Below are 22,387 nucleotides of genomic sequence, written 5' to 3' on the forward strand. Positions count from 1 at the left end.
CTGTGTACGTATCGCTGTTGTCACCGCCACAAGGAGCGAACGCGATACTGTTCAAAGGGAATGATGCTAAATTTTGTTAGTGAATGTTTTGTATTACAGAAATATCAGAATTTCCTTATGTCAACTGTCTTACAGTAAGCTCTCATCATATCTTTAACCATTGTCATTTGTAAGTCTTTTGCCATTTATAGTCACTGTTTTATTATTCCTAAACTAGTAAAGAACTAGATTTTAGCAGAACAGGTATTGGTTACATAGGATTAAGTGAACTAAAGAAGATAGTTTTGTGACTTTTTGTTTCAAATGTTGCTGATAAAGTGTTTTAAGCTTTTCCTCTTAAGCTGACAACAGTTTAGTAAATGACTATCTTTATAAGCAGAATTGAAACATCCTTCTCTCTACCTGATCCCTACAGAGTTTAAAAACTTTCAGTGACTATTTTTGTATTCCATGGCAGTATGTTTATTTGCACGAGTTCAATAAGAATCTGCTTTCCTTGTGAGAAGACTAATTAAGAACACTGGTTATACTGCCAGGGCTTTGACTGGAATGTCATACCTGGGAGACATGTGCATGGACTCAGATGTGAACAACTTTAAGGAACTAAGATTGACTTTATAGGGCCAACAAAGCCCCTTGGAAGAACTAGCCTGGTACCTTGCTTGCAGAGTTCCCAGCAGCCTTACCAGGTGAGTAAAGAAGGTCGCTTCCTGGCAGGTGCAGAGACCTCGAGAAGAGAAGAATTCATCCAAATCTACAGGTACTGTAGGCAAAGCCTGATGGCAGGTCTAGCTTGGCTCTCTGGCCTCAAGAGGCCTTTAAAGGTTCAATCTGAGGTTCCTTGCAAAAAGTTCCAGCAAAGCATATTTAAAAGAGCCTGTGTAATCAATTGCTCTTCTTGCTGCACTTGTGCAAATAATCAAGCCAGCTGTTAATTATTTTCTTAACCTGGTTACTTCTAATAAAAATGAGCGTGATTTTAGAGAAAAGTCTTGTTTCAATAACGCAGCCTCCTTCCAGAATAGAAAATCCAACTCCAGATGTTGCTACAGTAACCTAATAACACAATTTGTTTTATCTTGCCTAGAAGCCACAAAACTGCAAATAGTAATAGAAACGAAACCCAGAATAGAAGCGCCAGCCTTCTGAGGCCCTCTCAACTGACCAGTGATGGAGACCTAGCTGCACCCTTTACTGTGCCCCCTTCTCAGCACGAAGCAGCCAGAGCGGTCATCGCCCCTTTTCCCTAGCAGCAGCTAGAGTCTCTATCTGTAGAGGTGAGAATGAGACAGGGACCATAGGCTTAGACAGAATAAAATGAGAGCCTCTGAAGAAAGCAAGGCAGGATATTTGCAATCAGAGCAACTAACTACATGCTGGAACCCCCCCCCTACTAAAACTATGTTGAACATTAAGCTCTAGAATCATTCTTCAGTGAGATCAGTTAATGTTCCCCAGATAAAGAAGAGTAGCACATGCTTTATTATGCTAATCATTTGTAATCGTGTATAAGATTCACTTTAGCATACTAAAAAGCCCAGGCCTATGTGCTCTCTTTCCTCCTTCAGATCTGACTAGGTAATTTTGCAAGCTGAGCAATTTACTTAGCATACAGACCCAGCTGTAGATGGCATAGTAAAAGGCAGGATTCTTTAGCAGATATACAATATCTCAGCCCACCTTAGAGGCTGGGCATGCAGTCTTTTAATGTGCGCCTGGACCAAAGCGCCAGTGTCCCAGAGAGAAATCAAGGCAGGAGATTATCTTTAATCAAGGACCCCTTGCCATCCGTCCCGAGCTAACTTGCTCCTGCTGGTTATGCTATGATGTTGCTCCCCCTTACTACGAAGGTATAGCATTTGTTAATGCTCTCAACCAGTCTTCTGACCCCTCCCAGTGTAAGTGGCAGCAGAAAAGACCAAGACTCACTTTATCCTCTGTAAGTCGGCAAAGAACCTGCATTGGAAAAGTTCCTAAAACTTACACCTCCCTCTGCAACAGGACAGAAGTAATAAACACCATCCCAACTTATTATATTACGCCTGAGGCCATTGGCAACAAACATGCTGATGCGGAAGCTAGGAGGGCGGCCCTCTCGGACTCCCTTGTACTTGCAGCCCTCGAATTACCCATACCTGAACTGCCCGCCTTGCCACCCAAACCTGAGTATTCCCCTCAAGATCTTGAGTGGATTAGGAAACAAGTCTCGGGTAGAGTGTTTGAGGAGAGAAATTGGAGTAGGGACCAAGAAGGTAGATTAATCCTGCCAGAAGCATTAGAACAGTACATGCTTGCTAATCTGCATAAGTCCACCCATCTAGGCTGGAAAAAGGAAAGAAAAAAAAAAAACGGCTCAGCCTTTTCCAGTCTGCGCAGTTGGTGTTTCCCCACCAGAATGAGGCAGCTCGTCAGATCACGAGAGAATGCAGCAGCTGTGCAATGCTGAAACCAGCCCCAAGAGGGCCCCACCCGACAGGTACTCGGGAAAGGGGGAGGACTCCCGGGAGGAGCTGGGAAATAGACTTCACCGAAGTAAAACCAGGGAAGTATGGGTACAAGTATTTGCTAGTTATGGTAGATACCTTCTCAGGGTGGGTGGAGGCTTTTCCAACCAAGCATGAGACAAGCCAGATAGTAGCAAAAAGATTAATTGAAGAAATTATCCCCCGATATGGGGTCCCTGAAGCCATAGGTTCAGATAACGGCCCGGCTTTTGTTAGCAAGATCCTGCAAGGACTGGCCCAGGCTTTGGGGGTAGATTGGAAGTTACATTGTGCTTATAACCCACAAAGCTCTGGGCAGGTAGAGAGAATGAATCAGACCTTGAAGGAGACTCTTTCTAAATTAGTATTAGAGACTGGCGGGGACTGGGTGACCCTCTTTCCCTTAGCCATCTTCCGTGCTCGGAACTCCCCCTATGTACATGGTTTAACTCCATTTGAGATAATGTACGGGGCTCCTCCACCCATAACTCGGCGAGTACAGCTTTCTGGGGCAGGGGACACGGCCCCTGACTACCTGAATGTGTTGCAAGCTCTCGCTAAAGTGCAACAGGAAATCTGGCCCCTGATTAGAGCATATTATGAGGGCGGGAAGATTCCGAGCCCGGAACATGGCATAGTCCCAGGGGACATGGTGTGGGTCAAGAGACACCGAGTGAGGACACTCGAGCCCAGGTGGAAGGGACCTTACGTTGTATTGTTTACCACCCCCACTGCCCTCAAGGTAGATGGTATCGCTCCCTGGGTGCGTCACACCCACGTTCGTAAGGTCCTGCCTCATAAGGATCCAGGAGCCCGCGAGGAAGAGTGGAAGGTGCAGCAGCATCCTGCGAATCCTCTAAAACTACACCTAAGCCGAAGATGAAGGGGATCCTGCTGATAAGCGCCTTAATATGGACTTTCGAGGGAACCACATCTGTGAAGCTGATTCCAGAACCCATAGGAAGACTGGGTTTGAGTCCGTCCGGGTTAGATAACCCCTTGTGGGAGATGGTGCAGGCAGTAGCAGAAACTCTGAACCACACCACTCCCTCCTTTACTGATCCCTGTTGTTTATGCTACCCAGGTTCACCCCCCTTCTATGAGGCAGTCGGGATAAATGGCTCCTACACTACCAACGACTCCTATCCCACTCCTTGGGACAGGGGACCGAGGGGACTTATGATCGCTCAGGTCTCAATCGCTGGTACATGTGTGGGCACAGTCCCTACGGCCCAGAGTCAGTTATGCTCCTCCTATAATAACACCACGTGGGAGCCGGGAAAGTGGGTTATACCCTCCTCGGGTTGGTGGCTCTGTTCAAAGACAGGCCTCACCCCGGCCCTATCCACCCTTGTGTTCAATGCTAGCAGTGAGTTTTGTATGCTTGTGGCCATTCTACCTCGCCTAATATATTGTTCTCATGAATCCCTCCTTTCTTTTTGGGAAGAAGTGCCGAGCCGCCACTGGAGAAAGAGGGAGCCTGTTACTGCCCTGACAATTGGGGCCCTCTTCTCCCTAGGGATAGCAGGGGCAGGGACTGGGATCGCAGCCCTTGTAACTCGGGAACAGGGACTCACAGCCCTGAGGCTGGCAATTGAAAGGGACCTAGAACAACTCCGACAGACAATGTCAGACCCGGAGCAATCCCTCACTTCCTTGTCGGAGGTGGTTCTACAGAACCGAAGAGGCCTGGACCTCCTGTTCTTAAGAGAAGGTGGGCTGTGCGCAGCCTTAAAGGAAGAATGTTGTTTCTATGTAGACAAAACGGGTGCAGTAAGAGACTCCCTGGCCAAACTGAAGAAAGATCTAGAGAAGAAACGTAGAGAATATGAAAGTAGCGAAGGATGGCTTGAGTCTTGGTTCAAATACAAACCTTGGTTCGCTACCCTCCTCTCGGCCATTGCAGGGCCACTGGTCATCCTGCTGTTGCTGCTTACGATTGGCCCATGCATAATTAACAGGCTTGTTAGGTTTGTGCGGGAAAGGATTGACACTGTCCAACTTTTAGTCCTTCGTCAAAGGTATCAGGCCCCAAATGCCGCTGTGGAAGATTCCTCAGTTTAGTCAAGAAAAGGGGGGAATGTAAAGGAATGCAGGAAACACCCTAGAGTGAGAGCCACCCAGTTTCCATACCCTAAGGGGGACGAAGCTCGTGACAGGACGTTGGGGAATGCTCGTGCAAGGGTCGGGCAAGCGGCGGGTCCCCGCTTCAACTTTATTGGTTAAAGTATGAGATGTGTTTTGAATTCATTGGTTGTGGTAATGTGTGGGCATTGGTGCAACGGCTGTGGAAATCCTATATAATCTATACCTAAAGTTGCTTGGGGGTCGACAGCTCGGACTCGACCTGCGTGTCAGGGGAGGTGCTGTCGGCCCCAGCTAGCTGGCTGAATAAAGACTTTGCTTGGATTTACATCTCCGTGCCTGTGTGGTTTGTTCTCTGGAGAAGCCCCGGAGTCCCGAACCCTAACACTTTAACATTGGCTGGCTGCCGGAGGGAACCTTATCATTATGTCTCAGTCTGAAGTGTGTAAATGAAAATATCTTTCTACCTCCGGATGGTATTAATGAAATTGATTTAAAGACAAGCGTTTGTGAAAATTGGGCATTCTAAAACTTCCAGAAAATCTGATGGAAAATGTTAAGCATTAATGCTAATTTGGGTTTGCCTGAGGCGGGCATGTCCTTGTGGTTATCAGCTGCCTAAGTTTACTTAAAGTCATTTAAGTTGATGTTACCTGTTAAACATTTCAAGAAGATGCTTAAGAAATGCTTGACTTTGTCTAATGTTTAGTAAAAGTTTTCTAAGTAATCTGGCATGGTTGCTAAAAATAAGTAAACAAGTGTAGCAAATCAACATCTTAATAATAATACTGTGTTAATGTATAACAGTGTGTATGTATGCAAACAGCTTGAGAATTTTTGTGGTAACCAAAATTTTTAAAGTTTGCTAAGTTATATAGACATATTTTGTGCCTAATGAGAAATTGTGTTGTAAAGCACATTTCCAAAAATGATAATATATGTTAATAGATGAAGAATGCTAGTGTAACAGTTTACGGTGGCCTGTTTTTCAGTGTTCACTGGAAGTTAAAGTATCAAATGATTTTAAGTTCTAATGAAAACTACTTAAATAAGGAAAACATTTCTCTATGCTAAAAGATGTATGTTTTAATAAGAGAAGGTATAAAGAATGGAAACTCATCTGCATGCTAAAGAATGTGTTTTTTGATAAAAGAAAGTGGCTTTGTTCTAAAGTGCAGCTGTTTGTTTAGAGAGGGACGGAGAGACAGAGACAAAGAGAGAGCAGTGTGGTGCAGCAGCGTGGTGCCTTTTGTTGTAGCGGATCCGCTCAGTCTGTTGCTTTGAGGGAGGGTCAAGATGTTTAGAGATAAGGCGGGACAAATCCAGGCAAGCCCAGGCATAATTCTCACCCGTTTATGTGCTTGAGACCATGGGGTAAATGAAGAATAAATTACATATTCTTACAGATATAGTCGTGCTATGTGAAATTAAAGCAAGTGAGTCTTGATATCAAGTGCACAGCAAAATTAGAATTTTGTTTCCAGTTAAAACAAAAACAAAAACAAAAACAGTTTTCTTTAACTGTTAGTCTGCTCTTAATGTTGAAAGATTGCAAAGCGTTCTCTAATTGTTTTATCAAAGCAATTTCTCATGCTTAAAGTCTCAGTGAGTTGCCAGAATATTTTTTTAAAAAATGAAATCTTAATATTAAAAAGACTAAAAGCTAAAGTTTGTTAACAACTGTGTAACCTTTATTTGCCTTTGAAATATTTTGTTATTGAAAACGATTGCATGGCATGAGAAATTGAATTATTTATTCCTTATATTTTTACAAGTAGAAAAATCTCTCTAAACAACAAATGATTAAAGTTGTTACTGATTATTTGTTTTCTTAATTTATCCTCCTAAGCAGAATAGTAACAAAGCTTTTTTTTAGCTGATTAAATGCACTTAGTTAACAAACCAAAATTTATTCTTGAAAATTAAACTGTGTAGAATCTGGACAAGATTATGTTTCTCCCAGAAAAACAGGTTTCACTGTAAAGGTTTAGGTGGACAAATGTGTGACCACTTTTTTTTTTTTTATTGAAGGGTAGTTGACAACAGCATTGCATTACATTAGTTTCAGGTGTACAACACAGCGACTCAACATTTATATACATGATATTTCTAGGTACCAGGTATCACCATACCAAGTTGTTACAATATTTTGACTATATTCCTTATGCTATACATTACATCCCGGTTACTTATTTATTTTACAATTGGAAGTGTGTTTATATATATAAATATTGTGAGAGCATCTCTCATATTTATTGATCAAATAGTTGTTAACCACAACAAATCTCTGTATAGGGGGGTCAATACTCAATGCACAATCATTAATCCACCCCAAGCCCAATTTTCGTCAGTCTCCAATCTTCTGATGCATAACGAACAAATTCTTACATGGAGTACAAATTCTTACATAGTGAATAAGTTACATGGTGAACAGTGCAAGGGCAGTCATCACAGAAGCTTTCGGTTTTGTTCATGCATTATGAACTATACACAGTCAGTTCAAATATGAATATTCATTTGATTTTTAAACCTGATTTATATGTGGATACCACATTTCTCTATTATTATTATTTTTAATAAAATGCTGAAGTGGTAGGTAGATACGAGATAAAGGTAGAAAACAGAGTTTAGTGTTGTAAGAGAGCAAATGTAGATGATCAGGTGTGTGCCTGTAGACTATGTGTTAATCCGCGCTAGACGAGGGCAATAAACATCCATGTATGCAGAAGATTTCTCTCAGAACATGAGGGGGGAGGTTCTAAGCCTCACCTCTGCTGCTCCCCATTTTCTCACCGGATGGCCCCCTGCGACTGTGCCTGTCTTAGGTTGTTCCTCCCTTGAGGAATCTTACTCGTCTCTGGCTAACCAGTCATCTTCCGGGGCCATACAGGGAAATGTTAAGTTGGTAAGTGAGAGAGAAGCCTTATCGTTTGAAAAGGTTAGCTTTTTACTTCTTTGCATATTTATGCCCTGTGGCTTCTATGCCCAGCATTTGTCTTGAGGTGTCTTTACCACTTGGAAGAATTATGATACTCGGTAAATTCGACATGTGGCACGAGTTCTATTTAAAGGTTGTGATTAGGTAGGAAGAAGAAAAGCTATAGCAGTAGCAGGCAGAAGAAAACCTGGGAAGATTGATTATTTCTTTGACATATCTTCTTGTAGAGTAACTTCAGCATGGATAGGTTTTATATGACTAATTAAATTGTGCACACACATTAACATAATAGGAATATAGTTACCTAACCAAAGCATACCTGTAATTACCAGCCATCTCCAGTGAAACCAAGAAAACCAGTTAGGCAGCTTAGGCATTTGTGAAAACTTATCTATGATATGGTGGATATTGTCCGACTGAACTTAAACAGTCTGAGAGAATTCAGATAAACTAGAACACCCCATTCCTGGGGACTGTTCATATCCCATATGTTCTTTTAACGATAAATAGTCTGTGGTTGTAAGATTTTGGAGTGCTACAATTTGCACTTCTCCTAATTCTTGGTTGAGTTCCAACAGTATAGATCCAGTCCAATTTTTGTTTTACTGCATGCACAGGCCAGCTTAGATATCTCCTTCATCTTTCCCATGGCAAGTCCAGGAACTGGTGGGATGAGTGCATCTACACCTGTGACAGTGCATGGATCTTTGTTGAAGTTTTTTTTTTTTTTTTTTTTTTTTCTGATCATCTTCTGTCATGAGTCTTCCCGAGAGTGCTGATGTTGGAAGTTCTTTTTCATATCGTATCTTAGTTCATTTTCGGGGTAGCCAAATTAGGCTTTGATCCTCTGTATAAACACAAACAGACCCTTTGCCTACACTTTTATATGTCCTTTATATCATTGTGTATAACTCATTAGAGGTCACCACATAGGAACTGCATTTTTTTTTTTTTAATCATTAATCTACACTTACATGACGAATACTTTGTTTACTAGGCTCTCCCCTATACCAGGTCCCCCCTATATACTCCTTTACAGTCACTGTCCATCAGCATAGCAACCTGTTGTAGAATCACTACTTGTCTTCTCTGTGTTGTACAGCCCTCCCCTTTCTCCCACCCCGCTATGGATGCTAATCTTAATACCCCCCTACTTCTCCCCCCCTTATCCCTCCCTACCCACCCATCCTCCCCAGTCCCTTTCCCTTTGGTACCTGTTAGTCCATTCTTGAGTTCTGTGATTCTGCTGCTGTTTTGTTCCTTCAGTTTTTCCTTTGTTCTTATATTCCACAGATGAGTGAAATCATTTGGTATTTCTCTTTCTCTGCTTGGCTTGTTTCACTGAGCAAAATACCCTCCAGCTCCATCCATGTTGCTGCAAATGGTTGGATTTGCCCTTTTCTTATGGCTGAGTAGTATTCCATTGTGTATATGTACCACATCTTCTTTATCCATTCATCTATCGATGGACATTTAGGTTGCTTCCAATTCTTGGCTATTGTAAATAGTGCTGCGATAAACATAGGGGTACATTGGTCTTTCTCATACTTGATTGCTGCATTCTTAGGGTAAATTCCTAGGAGTGCAATTCCTGGGTCAAATGGTATGTCTGTTTTGAGCATTTTGATGTACCTCCATACTGCTTTCCACAATGGTTGAACTAGTTTACATTCCCACCAGCAGTGTAGGAGGGTTCCCCTTTCTCCACAGCCTCGCCAACATTTGTTGTTCTCTGTCTTTTGGATGGCAGCCATCCTTACTGGTGTGAGGTGATACCTCATTGTAGTTTTAATTTGCATTTCTCTGATAATTAGCGATGTGGAGCATCTTTTCATGTGTCTGTTGGCCATCTGTATTTCTTTTTTGGAGAACCGTCTGTTCAGTTCCTTTGCCCATTTTTTAATTGGGTTATTTGTTTTTTGTTTGTTGAGGCGTGTGAGCTCTTTATATATTCTGGACGTCAAGCCTTTATCGGATGTGTCATTTTCAAATATATTCTCCCATACTGTAGGGTTCCTTTTTGTTCTATTGATGCTGTCTTTTGCTGTACAGAAGCTTTTCAGCTTAATATAGTCCCACTTGTTCATTTTTGCTGTTGTTTTCCTTGCCCGGGGAGATATGTTCAAGAAGAGGTCACTCATGTTTATGTCTAAGAGGTTTGTGCCTATGTTTTCTTCCAAGAGTGTAATGGTTTCATGACTTACATTCAGGTCTTTTATCCATTTTGAGTTTACTTTTGTATATGGGGTTAGACGATGGTCCAGTTTCATTCTCCTACACATAGCTGTCCAGTTTTGCCAGCACCATCTGTTGAAGAGACTGTCATTTCGCCATTGTATGTCCATGGCTCCTTTATCAAATATTAATTGACCATATATGTCTGAGTTAATGTCTGGATTGTCTAGTCTGTTCCATTGGTCTGTGGCTCTGTTCTTGTGCCAGTACCAAATTATCTTGATTACTATGGCTTTATAATAGAGCTTGAAGTTGGGGAGTGAGATCCCCCCTACTTTATTCTTCTTTCTCAGGATTGCTTTGGCTATTCGGGGTCTTTGGTGGTTCCATATGAATTTTTGAATTATTGGTTCCAGTTCATTGAAGAATGTTGCTGGTAGTTTCATAGCGATTGCATCAAATCTGTATATTGCTTTGGGCAGGATGGCCATTTTGACGATATTAATTCTTCCTAGCCATGAGCATGGGATGCGTTTCCATCTGTTAGTGTCCCCTTTAATTTCTTTTAAGAGTGACTTGTAGTTTTCAGAATATAAGTCTTTCACTTCTTTGGTTAGGTTTATTCCTAGGTATTTTATTTTTTTTGATGCAATTGTGAATGGAGTTGTTTTCCTGATTTCTCTTTCTGTTGGTTCATTGTTGGTATATAGGAAAGCCACAGATTTCTGTGTGTTGATTTTGTATCCTGCAACTTTGCTGTATTCCGATATCAGTTCTAGTAGTTCTGGGGTGGAGTCTTTAGGGTTTTTTATGTACAGTATCATGTCATCTGAAAATAGTGACAGTTTGACTTCTTCTTTGCCAATCTGGATTCCTTGTATTTTTTTGTTTTGTCTGATTGCCGTGGCTAGGACCTCTAGTACAATGTTAAATAACAGTGGGGAGAGTGGGCATCCCTGTCTAGTTCCCGATCTCAGCGGAAATGCTTTCAGCTTCTCGCTATTCAATATAATGTTGGCTGTGGGTTTTTCATAGATGGCCTTTATTATGTTGAGGTACTTGCCCTCTATTCCCATTTTGCTGAGAGTTTTTATCATGAATGGATGTTGAACTTTGTCAAATGCTTTTTCAGCATCTATGGAGATGATCATGTGGTTTTTGTCTTTCTTTTTGTTGATGTGGTGGATGATGTGACCACTTTTGAGAAAGGTTGTAATAGATTTTTTTGAGAACCACCAGGTCTTCTTGTTTAATTTATATGCTGTGGATATGTTTATATGTTTTAAAAAACATGGATGACTCTCCATATTTTTTAATGCAAATAATCTTATAAGCTGCTATACAAATTCTATTAAAAGTTCTATCTACTATTAAAGTGTAAAACATTCTTGAAACTTTCAGGGAAGACCTGTAGACTTAAGCACTTTCTCTGCTTTTTTGTATCTGGTCTTGGACACTTATGCTGAGTTATGTTCTTATTATTTTCACTGTTTGTAAGCAATTGATTGTATATAATCTTTAAACCATCCAAATATCCAGCATACAATTCCATGTCACCACAACCCACTATTGACGCCATGAATGAAATGGCTGGTTAGAAAGCCAAAGGTCATCATTTCTCAATCCCTAAATGAAGAGGTAAAATGCCTGATCTCTTTAATCTCAAAGCATATTTCTGGTCAAATCTGAATATCTGTGTGAAGGAAAGAGACATTTAAATTTGAGATTCTGCTTAAACTTTTAAGTTGAATTTGACTATAGCCATATTCATTCTTTGTATGTATCTCTAACAGGTCTTTTGTATGCCTAGTGATATTATACTCTGCCTTGAGTTTAGACAGTTCTTTCAGCTAAATGTGAATTCTTATTGTAGTTTTTTTCCCCCTCCTGAAGATGAAAGCAGAAGAATCTACCATCTGCTACCATTCTCTCAAGAATGCTTGGTAACCTAGAATTATTTTGACTTTCTATATATTGTCTTTAAAAACTGACAGCAGTGGTCTCCCCTGCTGCCCCACCTTTTTAAGATATCCCGTTTACTGTGCTGGGTATATAGACAATAAATGTGTAATGATAGACAGTTCTAAAAGAATTAAATGCAAAAAAGTGCTTTTACCTCTAGTTAACTCTGATATTTTCCAGAGGGCCCCTGGAACATGTCAGAAGAATTTTTTCTCATTAGAGAAAGTATTTGACTAATTTGGCTTATTTATCTGATATATATACATATTTACCAGGAAAGCACTGTCAAAGAGAATAATGCTAAACTTTGTTACTGAATGTTTTGTATTACAGAAATATCAGAATTTCCTTATGTCAACTGTCTTACAGTGGGCTCTTGTCGGATCTTTGACCATTGTCATTTGTAAGTCTTTTGTCATTTATAGTCACTGTTTTGTTGTTCCTGGACTGGTAAAGAACTGGATTTCAGCAGAACAGGTATTAGTTACATAAGATTACATAAACTAAAGAAAATGATTTTGTGTCTTTTTGTTTCGAATGTTGCTGATAGAGTGTTTTGAGCTTGTTCTCTTAAGCTGACAACAGTTTGGTAGATGGCTGTCTTTATAAGCAGAATTGAGACATCCTTCTCTCTACCTGATCCCTACAGAGTTTAAAAACTTTCCGTGACTGTTTTTGTATTCCATGGCAGTATGTTTATTTGCATGAGTTCGGTAAGAATCTGCTTTCCTTGTGAGAAGACTAATTAAGAACACTGGTTATACTGCCAGGGCTTTGACTGGAATGTCATACCTGGGAGACATGTGCATGGACTCAGATGTGAACAACTTTAAGGAACTAAGATTGACTTTATAGGGCCAACAAAGCCCCTTGGAAGAACTAGCCTGGTACCTTGCTTGCAGAGTTCCCAGCAGCCTTACCAGGTGAGTAAAGAAGGTCGCTTCCTGGCAGGTGCAGAGACCTCGAGAAGAGAAGAATTCATCCAAATCTACAGGTACTGTAGGCAAAGCCTGATGGCAGGTCTAGCTTGGCTGTCTGGCCTCAAGAGGCCTTTAAAGGTTCAACCTGAGGTTCCTTGCAAAAAGTTCCAGCAAAGCATATTTAAAAGAGCCTGTGTAATCAGTTGCTCTTCTTGCTGCACTTGTGCAAATAATCAAGCCAGCTGTCAATTATTTTCTTAACCTGGTTACTTCTAATAAAAATGAAAGTGATTTTAAAGTCTTGTTTCAATAACGCAGCCTCCTTCCAGAATAGAAAATCCAACTCCAGATGTTGCTACAGTAACCTAATAACACAATTTGTTTTATCTTGCCTAGAAGCCACAAAACTGCAAATAGTAATAGAAACGAAACCCAGAATAGAAGCGCCAGCCTTCTGAGGCCCTCTCAACTGACCAGTGATGGAGACCTAGCTGCACCCTTTACTGCGCCCCCTTCTCAGCACGAAGCAGCCAGAGCAGTCATTGCCCCTTTTCCCTAGCAGCAGCTAGAGTCTGTACCTGTAGAGGAGAGAATGCGACAGGGACCATAGGCTTAGACAGAATAAAGTGAGAGCCTCTGGAAGAGGCGGGGCGGGTTATTTGCAATCAGAGCAATGTAACTACATGCTGGAACTCCTCCCTACTGGAACTATGTTGAACATGGAGCTCTAGAATCATTCTTCAGTGAGATCAGTTAATGTTCCCCAGATAGAGAGGAGTAGCACATGTTTTGTTATGCTAGTCATTTGTAATCGTGTATGGGATTCGCTTTGGCATACTGGAGGGCCTGGGCCTGTGTGCTGTCTTTCCTCCTTCAGATCTGACTAGGTAATTTTGCAAGCTGAGCAATTGACTTAGCATGCAGACCCAGCTGTAGATGGCATAGTAAAAAGCAAGATTCTTTAGCAAATAGACAATATCTCAGCCCACCATAGAGGCTGGGCATGCAATCTTTTGATGTGCACCCGAACCAAGGCGCCAGTGTCCCAGAGAGAAATAAAGGAAAGAAATTATCTCTAATATTCAAAGACCCCTTCCCCGTTACCCAGACTGACAACCACAATTTATATAATAAGTTAAAAGCTCTCCAGGCAGTCCAAAGGGAAGTGTAGACCCAACTAAAAGCAGTCTACGAGCCCGGCACTTCAGAAGCAGCCCACCCGTTCCAAGTTAAAGACTTTGTGTTTGTAAGGTGACACCGAGTGCAGACCCTTGAGCCACGGTAGAAAAGACCCTACTTAGTGTTACTGAACACCCCAACAGCAGTCAAAGTTGACAGGATTGCCGCCTGGATCCACGCATCTCATGTGAAACCTGTTGTCTCAGCCGAGACAGCTGACGACCATCTCGCGTGGAGAGCCCAACCTACTGAGAATCCTCTCCAGCTTAAAAATCACCAGAAGACCCCTAAAGTGACCAAGTGCGCGTCCAGAGACACCAATGCCGTTTAGCTGACCCACGCACCGTTCTCAAAAACTCTATTCCAAGATAACCACATCAGCTGGACAAAGACAACCCTCAAAAGCTAAGACTGCACCGTTCATATTGTGCCTTTCCCCTATTGCACTACCAAACAGATGACCTCTAATTTCATGATTGAAATAGTTACAAGAAGAAGAGGGGAATGTAAGAATGAGAATAAGTTAGCATAAGAGTAGCCATCTTAAGGGCCTAGAAGCAGTTTTCTGAAGTTGTGACTTAAAAGAAAAAAAACTGGAACTGGGTAAGGCCTTGGAAAACAAGTTAATTATGAACACCGGGATGAGGGCAGCTGTGGCCTTCGGTCAGCTAACCTTGGTCAGTTAATCCTACATACCAAGCTTATCGTGCAGAACCTCCCTAACAATTGAGGAGTGGTCTTATCTTGCTCTCCCTTAACCCCAGGATGTATGTCTTGCAAAGATAATGTGCAGCTGTGGAAAATTACTAAGAGTTAAGTGTTTTCAAAATGCTATATAAACCCTTGGTTTTGAGTGCTCGGGGTCCTTGTTGAAACCCGCTGTGTCGGGCAGACACTTGGACCCCAGCTAGCTGGAATAACAATAAACCTCTTGCTTGTTGCATCGATCTGCCGTGGCCTTCGTCTCCTCACTTGGGGGGGGAAGTGCAGACCAGAATAAGGCCATTGGGTCTTACACATGCAGATCAGCAAACCACTAAAAGTGGCTTAGAGTGTCTTTTTGCAGCCTTTGGCTGGCTTCAGGTGATTGAGAGCAATCAAAGTACCCACTTTACTGGACATGCATTACAAGAGTCGGTGCAGCAATTAGGAATAAAGTGAAAATTTCATGTACCATATAAGCCTACCAGGGCAGGCATGATAGAAAAGAACATAGTTTGTTAAAATCTGGCCTGAAGTCAGATACTAATAGTCTGGGGCTGCTCAGTCCTACAGTGTTTGAATGAGAAGCCCTGGAAGGGGGCACTGAGCCCTGTGGACATGCTAACACACATTGCTGCATCCCCTATGCAACTGCATATGCAAACCAAGGAGGAGTTATTGAAGCCAGGATAAGGCCAGCAGAACAACATCCTGCCGTCAGCACCGACCATGCTAAACCCTGGAGACTCTGTTGAGTGGATGTGGCCCTGGACATTTTGACACATAGACCAGTGATAATTGGTCCTTCTGGCACCTTGAGAACAAGGCCTAGAGGCTGACCTCCTGCATGTTCCTGTAGTAACAGCAGAGTAGCCCCCAAAGATCATGGTAGTGTACCCAAAATTGCCAGGAGGTAACATCTCACGGGGGAGTTTTGTCTTGTCTTTATGGCCAGTGCATGTGCCTCCCATAGCCCTACATACTGACCCATCCATAACTCCCACAGGGAGGGGGTGAAAGTCTGGCATGCTAACCATGAGGAGACCCCATTCCTTCTCCTGGGCTATCACAGGACCACTCTCTTGCATGCATCCTACCTAATGGACAGGATTTGCCTATGCTGGTGTCATTAGAACATGTATTTCATCACTCTTATCCTGGCAGGTTGGGCCTCGTCCTAGCCGCAGCTGCTGCTCCACAGCATGGAGCTTCCTGTTAGTTCAGCGTCTGGCCCCTTATGGAATGGGTGAGCTATAGACTCAATCTGAGTAGGACTTTGAGCCCAGTTGGATCTTCAGGCTTGAGGATTATCATGATTTTATTGCTACCTGTATTTCTGTTATTGTATGTTATCAGTCTGGCTACAGCACTCTGGCTTTCTCACAGAGGGACCACTGCAGAGGACTGGGAGCATGCAGACTGTAAGGAGAGAATTCTGGAGGGTTGGATTGTGGGGTAAATGACTAAATTTTCAGTATCTCCAATGTAGTCTTAGTGCATTTACATATCAGTAGGTGTTTACCACTGCAGAGCCTCCTGTCAGTCTTGGGCAAGGGGTGGAGAGAAAACAGCCGTTCTCTCTTCCCTTCCATTCCTGGTATGTAATTGGTCTGGTATCTGCCAGTCACCAAGGGGATACCAATGGAGTTCCTCCCAGAAGAGGTGAATGGAAAGTAGAGAGGGTACTGTGGCTGCAGTGTGTGAGCTACGGCTAGAGGAGGCAGACAGTGCCAAGCCTGGCCAGAAAATTCAAGCAAGTTGTGAGCAATAAAAATTGTTTCTTTCAACCTACGCTTTTCCTTGACTTATTTCAGTTTCATCAGATTCATAAAGGATTTGCCCCAGGCTCAGAACATCTGTCCCCTGAGAGCTACACCCAGGAAGCAGTCAAAGGAGATAGCAGCACCAGCCAGGTGGTGGTCAGTTAAAGCCACATTTCAGGACCCAGGGAGCTGGGCTCAAAAAATGGCAGTGACCATTCAGAGCCCAGACCTGGGGCTGCGGTAGGGGCTGAGCACAGCAGCAGTGCAGACTGGTAATGGTGGGAGGAAGCTGCAACGTGGGGCTGGAGCTGGGGAGCAGAGCAGGGGCAGCTCCAGGACCAGAGGCTGAAGTGCTGTGGTGTCCCTGCACACCAGCATCTGACACACTTGAGAGCAGGTCTCACTTCACCGACAGCTCCAGTCCCAGGATGTAAATGCAGTGGTGGTGGCAGAACCCCAGGGCAGCTCCGCCAGAGGGGACCAGCATTGGTGCAGCTGTGGGAGCCCTCTGTAGCAGCGGTCCCAGCAGGAAGTCTGCTGGGGTTCTCCTGCTCCATTTTCCCACAGGGTGAACTTCCTCTGAGGAACAGTTTCCTGGTTCCCAGGAACTGGTGGAAAGGGTGACACGGGTGAAACATTTGATGTTTGAGCTCCACAGCCTTTGCTGCTGTTGCTTTCTAGTCCTAACTATTTTCTTTGGTGTGTAGTTTTTTGTATTTTGTTTGGTTTGTTTTTCATTTGTGTTGCTGTGGGGATATGAGCACTGGGGCCTCCTAGCCTTCCACCTTGCTGATGTCCTGAACTTGTTTACTACCTCTGTGCATTCTTTAGGATTTTCTATATATAAGATCATGTCATTTTTACTTCCTCCTTTCCAAGTGAAATGCCTTCTATTATTTTTTAACCTCATTTCTCTGGCAAGAATCTCTAGTAAAATGTTAAATATAAGTAGTGAAAGTGGACATCCTTGTTTTGTTCTGACTCTGTGAGGGAAATTTATGTGGGGTGTAATTGTTTGTTTGCTTAGTGATTTTTCTGAAGGCTATTCTGTGTCACCGTGTGTGGTTGTTGAAGTGTCTCTTCTATTAGCTTAGTGGTTAACCAGTTATGTGACAGAGATATACTTAATGTGATAAACGTATATAGATCTTTATCTTTTGCTGTGCTCAGACTTGTATAATGTCATTTCTTTAATAGGTTTTGAGTCTTTCTTTAAATATAAGAAGAATATATATTTTTCTTGTACAGTTTCATGTATACCTCTTAATACTTTTAAACCATGTTTTTCAGGTCTTTTATATCCTCCTGAGTTATTGCTCACTTTACTAATCAATAACTGAAAAAGGAGCATTGAAATCTTCCTCTGTGAAGGTGGATAGATATTTTCCTCTATGTGCATTCATCTAAATGACTGGCTTGAAGCTCTCAGTCTCATTAGTTCTGATTCACTGTGTAGTTCTGCCATTTATATGTGCGATACTATCTGAGAGGCAGCTGGCTCCTGTAAAGCGGCCCCTCCTTGAAGACGCACTAGTATCCCCCTCGCAGGCTAGGGCAGATGATAAACATGGTGCCCCAGGGCTTTCCCTTTCTAAAGGGCTCTTTTCTGTACCTACCTGCACCCTGTGGGTCTATATTTTGGCATTTACCAGGTGAAAGATCTATTTTCCCAGAATATCTTTCTGAATCCCAGCTGGAAGGATTTCTTCCTCTTCCCGCTGTCCTGCCACGTTGTCCCGCCCTCTACAGAGGTGCAGAGGGCCTGTACCTTCTCTCCTCTTCCGTCTGGTGTGTGGGAGGCAAGAACTATATCTGATTAATCTTTAGTTCTGAAATTTGCAGCAGTGTTTGACACCGACAAATGCTGAATTTGTAGGTTTGACACCTACAATAAATGTTGAATAAATGAAATGATGAAAAGGAAAATTTAAGATGGAGACTACCTTAAATACAATGAGTGCTCACGGTGGAAAGAGCAACTATTTCGAGTGTTTGCTACATGTTAGGCTTTAAGCTAAGTACTTTATGCCTGATTCCAAAGCCAGACAATAGATACTAGCTGTGGAGAAAGGGAGGGCTCCTGCAGCCAGGACTCTCACCTGGCCCTGGTCAGTTCACTCAGTACACACATGTGGGCAATATGTTGTTACTGACTCTACATAAAGAGCTCTTCCCAGTGCTCTGGCTGCTGCATGGCTGCAAGGCTGCAGGAGAGCAGAGGCTGGAGTGGTGGCAGCACCGAGGACAGAGGCTGAGACGGCTGCAGGGGCAGAGAGGCCCAGAGGCAGAGATCAGCTTGCTGCGTGCAGACTCACTCTGCCTAGATGGAGTCTAGTGATTGACCTGACACCATGGCAGTAAAGTTGGGTATGAAAGGAAGGGAGCGACACACACAGCAGCAATTCACCGGAGAATTCTGCTTTATTAGGGAACGGTGCTGGGTAATATAGGAAGGGGCATGAGCTGATTGAGGTGTCACTTCTACGGGGCTGGTGGCTATTGGCTAGGTGCTGGGATTAGGGGGGCAAGGGGTGATTGGGCTTCAGGTGGCGCCGGCGGGAACCGAGGACCTGGAAGAGAAGCAGGAAGTTCACCATCGTATGGGTGGGGGCCCTTCACTCCCCCCTTTCTCCTCTATGGGGTTGTGGGCGTTGCTTTCTTTCTGACTGCTTCCTGCTGAACGGGGTCGGAGAAGGGAGTGAGGGCTTGAGGACTGGGAGGAAAGGGTTGATAGGACTCCCCACAGTAAGGACGAGTAGATGTGGACTTCTTCAGGTTGGGAATCAATGAAGGTTCCCTGTAACCATAGGTCGAGGACTTGTTGATTCTAATGGTGCTAAGAGGATACGGGTGCCAGAAGCCAGGCGTCTGCGGCCATTGTTTCCAGGAACAGTTTCCAGCGGAGAGAGGGGTCCATCTCAGCGTGTGGTGAGGAGGTTACGTGAGGGTGAGGGATCTTCTGTGGCTAAAAGCTGGTAGTTCCTGAGTAAAAGCTGGTTGAAAATTTGATTAGAGATTTTACCAACTTGGGATTTGATAAACTTTACAAGGCAAGAAGAGACAGGCAAGGAGAATGATTATTATAGGGCCTGCAATGGGCCAAAGCCAGGTAAGGAAGGGGTTTGTTAGTATTGAAGAGAATGGGTTGGAGGAGTAATACTGTGGGTACCGGGAGTTACCCATGTAGTGAATGGTGCAAGACCAGTAGGGACATCCCCGTAGGTGTCTGGCCATCGCCTGAAACAGGCTTGTTTTCGGTCATAGAGGAAGCAGAGGTAGGGAGAATAAAGGTAGCTGCTAGTGAACACTTCTGTGGAGGGAGGAAAGTGGAGGTATAAAGACTCGGAGCAGCCTTTCAGAGGGCAGTCTCATGTGGCAATGAGGGCAGTAATTTTTGTTTGATGCTGTGTGTAAGTCTGTCTGACTTTGAATCGCCATACAAAGGAGGCTGGGGTGGTGGGGAAGACAAATAGGAATGAGGAAAAAAGCGAGAAAGAGCGAGGGAGCAGTAAAGGAGGAAAAAGTCATGATTCAGGTATGGATGGCAAAGGGGGGTGAACGGGATTTTGGAGGAAAGAGGACAGTAAGGTCAGGAGTCTGGAGGGAGGGAGAGTCTGTAAACTTTTGTAGGTTAAGAGATCCTTTAGGTGATGTGGGGACAGAATGGTAAGGTGCGCCCTGAATGTCAGTTTATGAGCTTCCTTCTGCAAGAGCTGCCCAGTGGCTAATGCCCGTAGGCAGGGGGCCCATCCCCGAACTGTGAGGTCTAATTGCTTGGAAAGATAAGCTACTGGGGCAAAGGATGGGCCATAATGTTGGCCTAGGACTCCTAGAGCTTGACTGGACCTCTCATGAATATATAATGAGAAGGGCTTCGACAAATCAGGAAGATGGGGAGCTGGGGCTTCCACAAGGGCTTGACGGAGCTTAATGAAGGAGTGTTGGGGTGAGGAGGATAATAGTTCTTCAGGGGGGCCCTTGCTGAGGTCATATAGGGGTCTTGCCAACAGGGAAAATTTAGGGATCCACACTCTAAAATACCCAGCCAGGCCTAGAAAGGAAGGATTTCTCTCTTGGTTTTGGGAATGGGCAGGTCAGAGAGGAGCCGTTTTCTGTAAAAAATCTTGGGAGGAGGGGTCCAGAGGGATAGAAAAAAAATGCATCCTTGAGATCTAGGACTGAGAAGTGGGAGGCCGAGGCAGGGATCTGCGATAAAAGGGTGTATGGATTTGGGACTAAGGGATGGATAGGGACGATGGCCATGTTGATGAGGCGAAGGTCTTGGACGAGGCGGAAAGATCCGTTGTTTTTTTAACAGCTAATATGGGGGTATTAAATGGGGAGTGAGTGAGTGTGAGGTAATTTTTGTTTAAAAGATCTTGAATGATGGGTTGGAGGCCTATGAGGGCTGAAGTGGTTAGGGGGTATTGGGCCTGACAGATATACTGAGAGGGGTCACATAATTTGATAGAGGCAGGAGGACATAGAGCCACGGAGGGGCTTGTAATGTCCCAAACTTTGGGATTTACACAGTGTATGAGGGCGGAACTGGAGCTTTCATTGGGTAGAGGGGGGTCGTCGGCTATGAGGGCCATCAGAAAGGGAGTACTGGGGGCTGTGGGAGTGGATATAGCTATGGAAACATGGAGGAGAGAAAGGATGTCCCGTCCTAGTAAGGGGATGGGACACTGGGGCATAACCAGGAAGGAGTGGGAGAAAGGTATGGGATTGTCCTGGATTGTGCATAAAAGGGGGGGGGTTTAATGGGAAAATCTGTTTACCTCCTACCCCGACTATAGGAGTAATGGCAGGTGTGGTAGGGCCCCGGTATTCCCGCAAGACTGGGAAGGTGGCTCCTGTGTCTAGGAGGAAGGAGATGGGGCGACCGTCTACTATTAAAGTAACCCCGGGCTCCTGTTTGGTGATGGAAATGGTCAGGCGAGAAGCCCCCAGGCCCCGTCAATCTTCTTCTGCCAGCCCCACTACGGCGGGCTTAGGATGGGGGTTGTTCGTCCAGCCTCCCCTTCGGGTGGCTGGGCAATCAGACCCCCAGTGGCCCTTTTTGTGGCATCTGGGGCACGGGGTGGTAGTAGATCTGGGGGAGGGGCACGCCCTTGACCAATGTCCTTTTCCACACTTGAAACAAGTTCCTGGGCGGGGCTTGTTTGTAGAGGGGCGCCCAGGTTGTGGTTTTATCAGCTGGGCCAACATTTGGAAATTGGCCTGATCAGCCTTTTGTTAACGGCGTTCTTTCTCCTCATCCCGGTTATTGAAGACTTTAAAGGCCACTGTTAGGATCTCAAGTCTGTGGGGTAGCGGGGCCCTGTTCTAATTTTTTGAGTTTAGCTTTAATGTCAGGGTAGCTTTGAGCTAGGAAGTATGTCATAAGGACACGTCTCCTGTCAGGCGTTTCTGGGTCCAGGCTGGTAACTGTAACAGGGCTTGGGTGAGTCTGTCTAAGAACTCAGAGGGAGTCTCCTCCCTCCTTTGAATTATGTCTTGGAGCTTTTGAAAATTGACTACTTTACGAGCTGCCTTTTTCAGACCTGCTATTAAGCAGAAGGCGAAAATATCTTGAGAGCGGAGACCCACGGCAGTGGGGGACTGAAGTGTTCTGGCTCAGTCTGTGGGGGATAAACAGGTGATGGGGGCAAAGACAGAGGAGGCTCCTGGGACTTAGAGGGGGGCTGAAAGGCTCAGGCTTGATCTGCAGGGGGGTGAGGTGGGGGAGGAGATGGTGGTGGAGGAAGGGGGGGAGGGGCTGTTGTAGGAGAGGAGGGGGAAGGGAGTGAACGGGAGGCTTTTGCCGGGGAGACGGCTTGCAGGCTAGGAGAACTTGGGGGGAGGCGGCGGGGGAGGAGGCGAAAAGCTCGATATAGGGAATCTCCTTCCATTTTTTCAGGCGCTGGCAGTAGTTAAAGAGATCGCGAGTGATGTCAGGATCAAGAGTTTCCCCTGTGGGCCATTGGTTGTTATTGTCTATGGGGTGTGTCGGCCAATCTTGGGAGCAGTATTTGTGGAGAAGTTTTGGTTTTATATCAGGCGTCAGGGAGAGGGTGGCTAGATGCTTGAGCAGGCATTCAAGAGGTGAGCTTCCAGGGAGGGATGAGGAGGCTCCCATGGCTAAAGGACAGAGAAGGAGACAAACAGGGGAAGACGAACGGAGATCCTCGGACTGGG

General features: G+C 44.3%; 1 long non-coding RNA gene across 1 annotated transcript; it reads left to right on the forward strand.

Moving 5' to 3' along the window:
* The first annotated feature begins 625 nt into the window (after positions 1-625).
* On the forward strand, positions 626-1,217 carry LOC130680165 (uncharacterized). Its single transcript, XR_008993220.1, has 2 exons — positions 626-760; positions 1,088-1,217. It is a non-coding gene; the product is annotated as an uncharacterized LOC130680165 (long non-coding RNA).
* Positions 1,218-22,387: the final 21,170 nt, after the last annotated feature.

This window comes from Manis pentadactyla, chromosome 13, assembly GCF_030020395.1.
Source record: "Manis pentadactyla isolate mManPen7 chromosome 13, mManPen7.hap1, whole genome shotgun sequence".
NCBI classification, from domain to species: Eukaryota; Metazoa; Chordata; class Mammalia; order Pholidota; family Manidae; genus Manis; species Manis pentadactyla.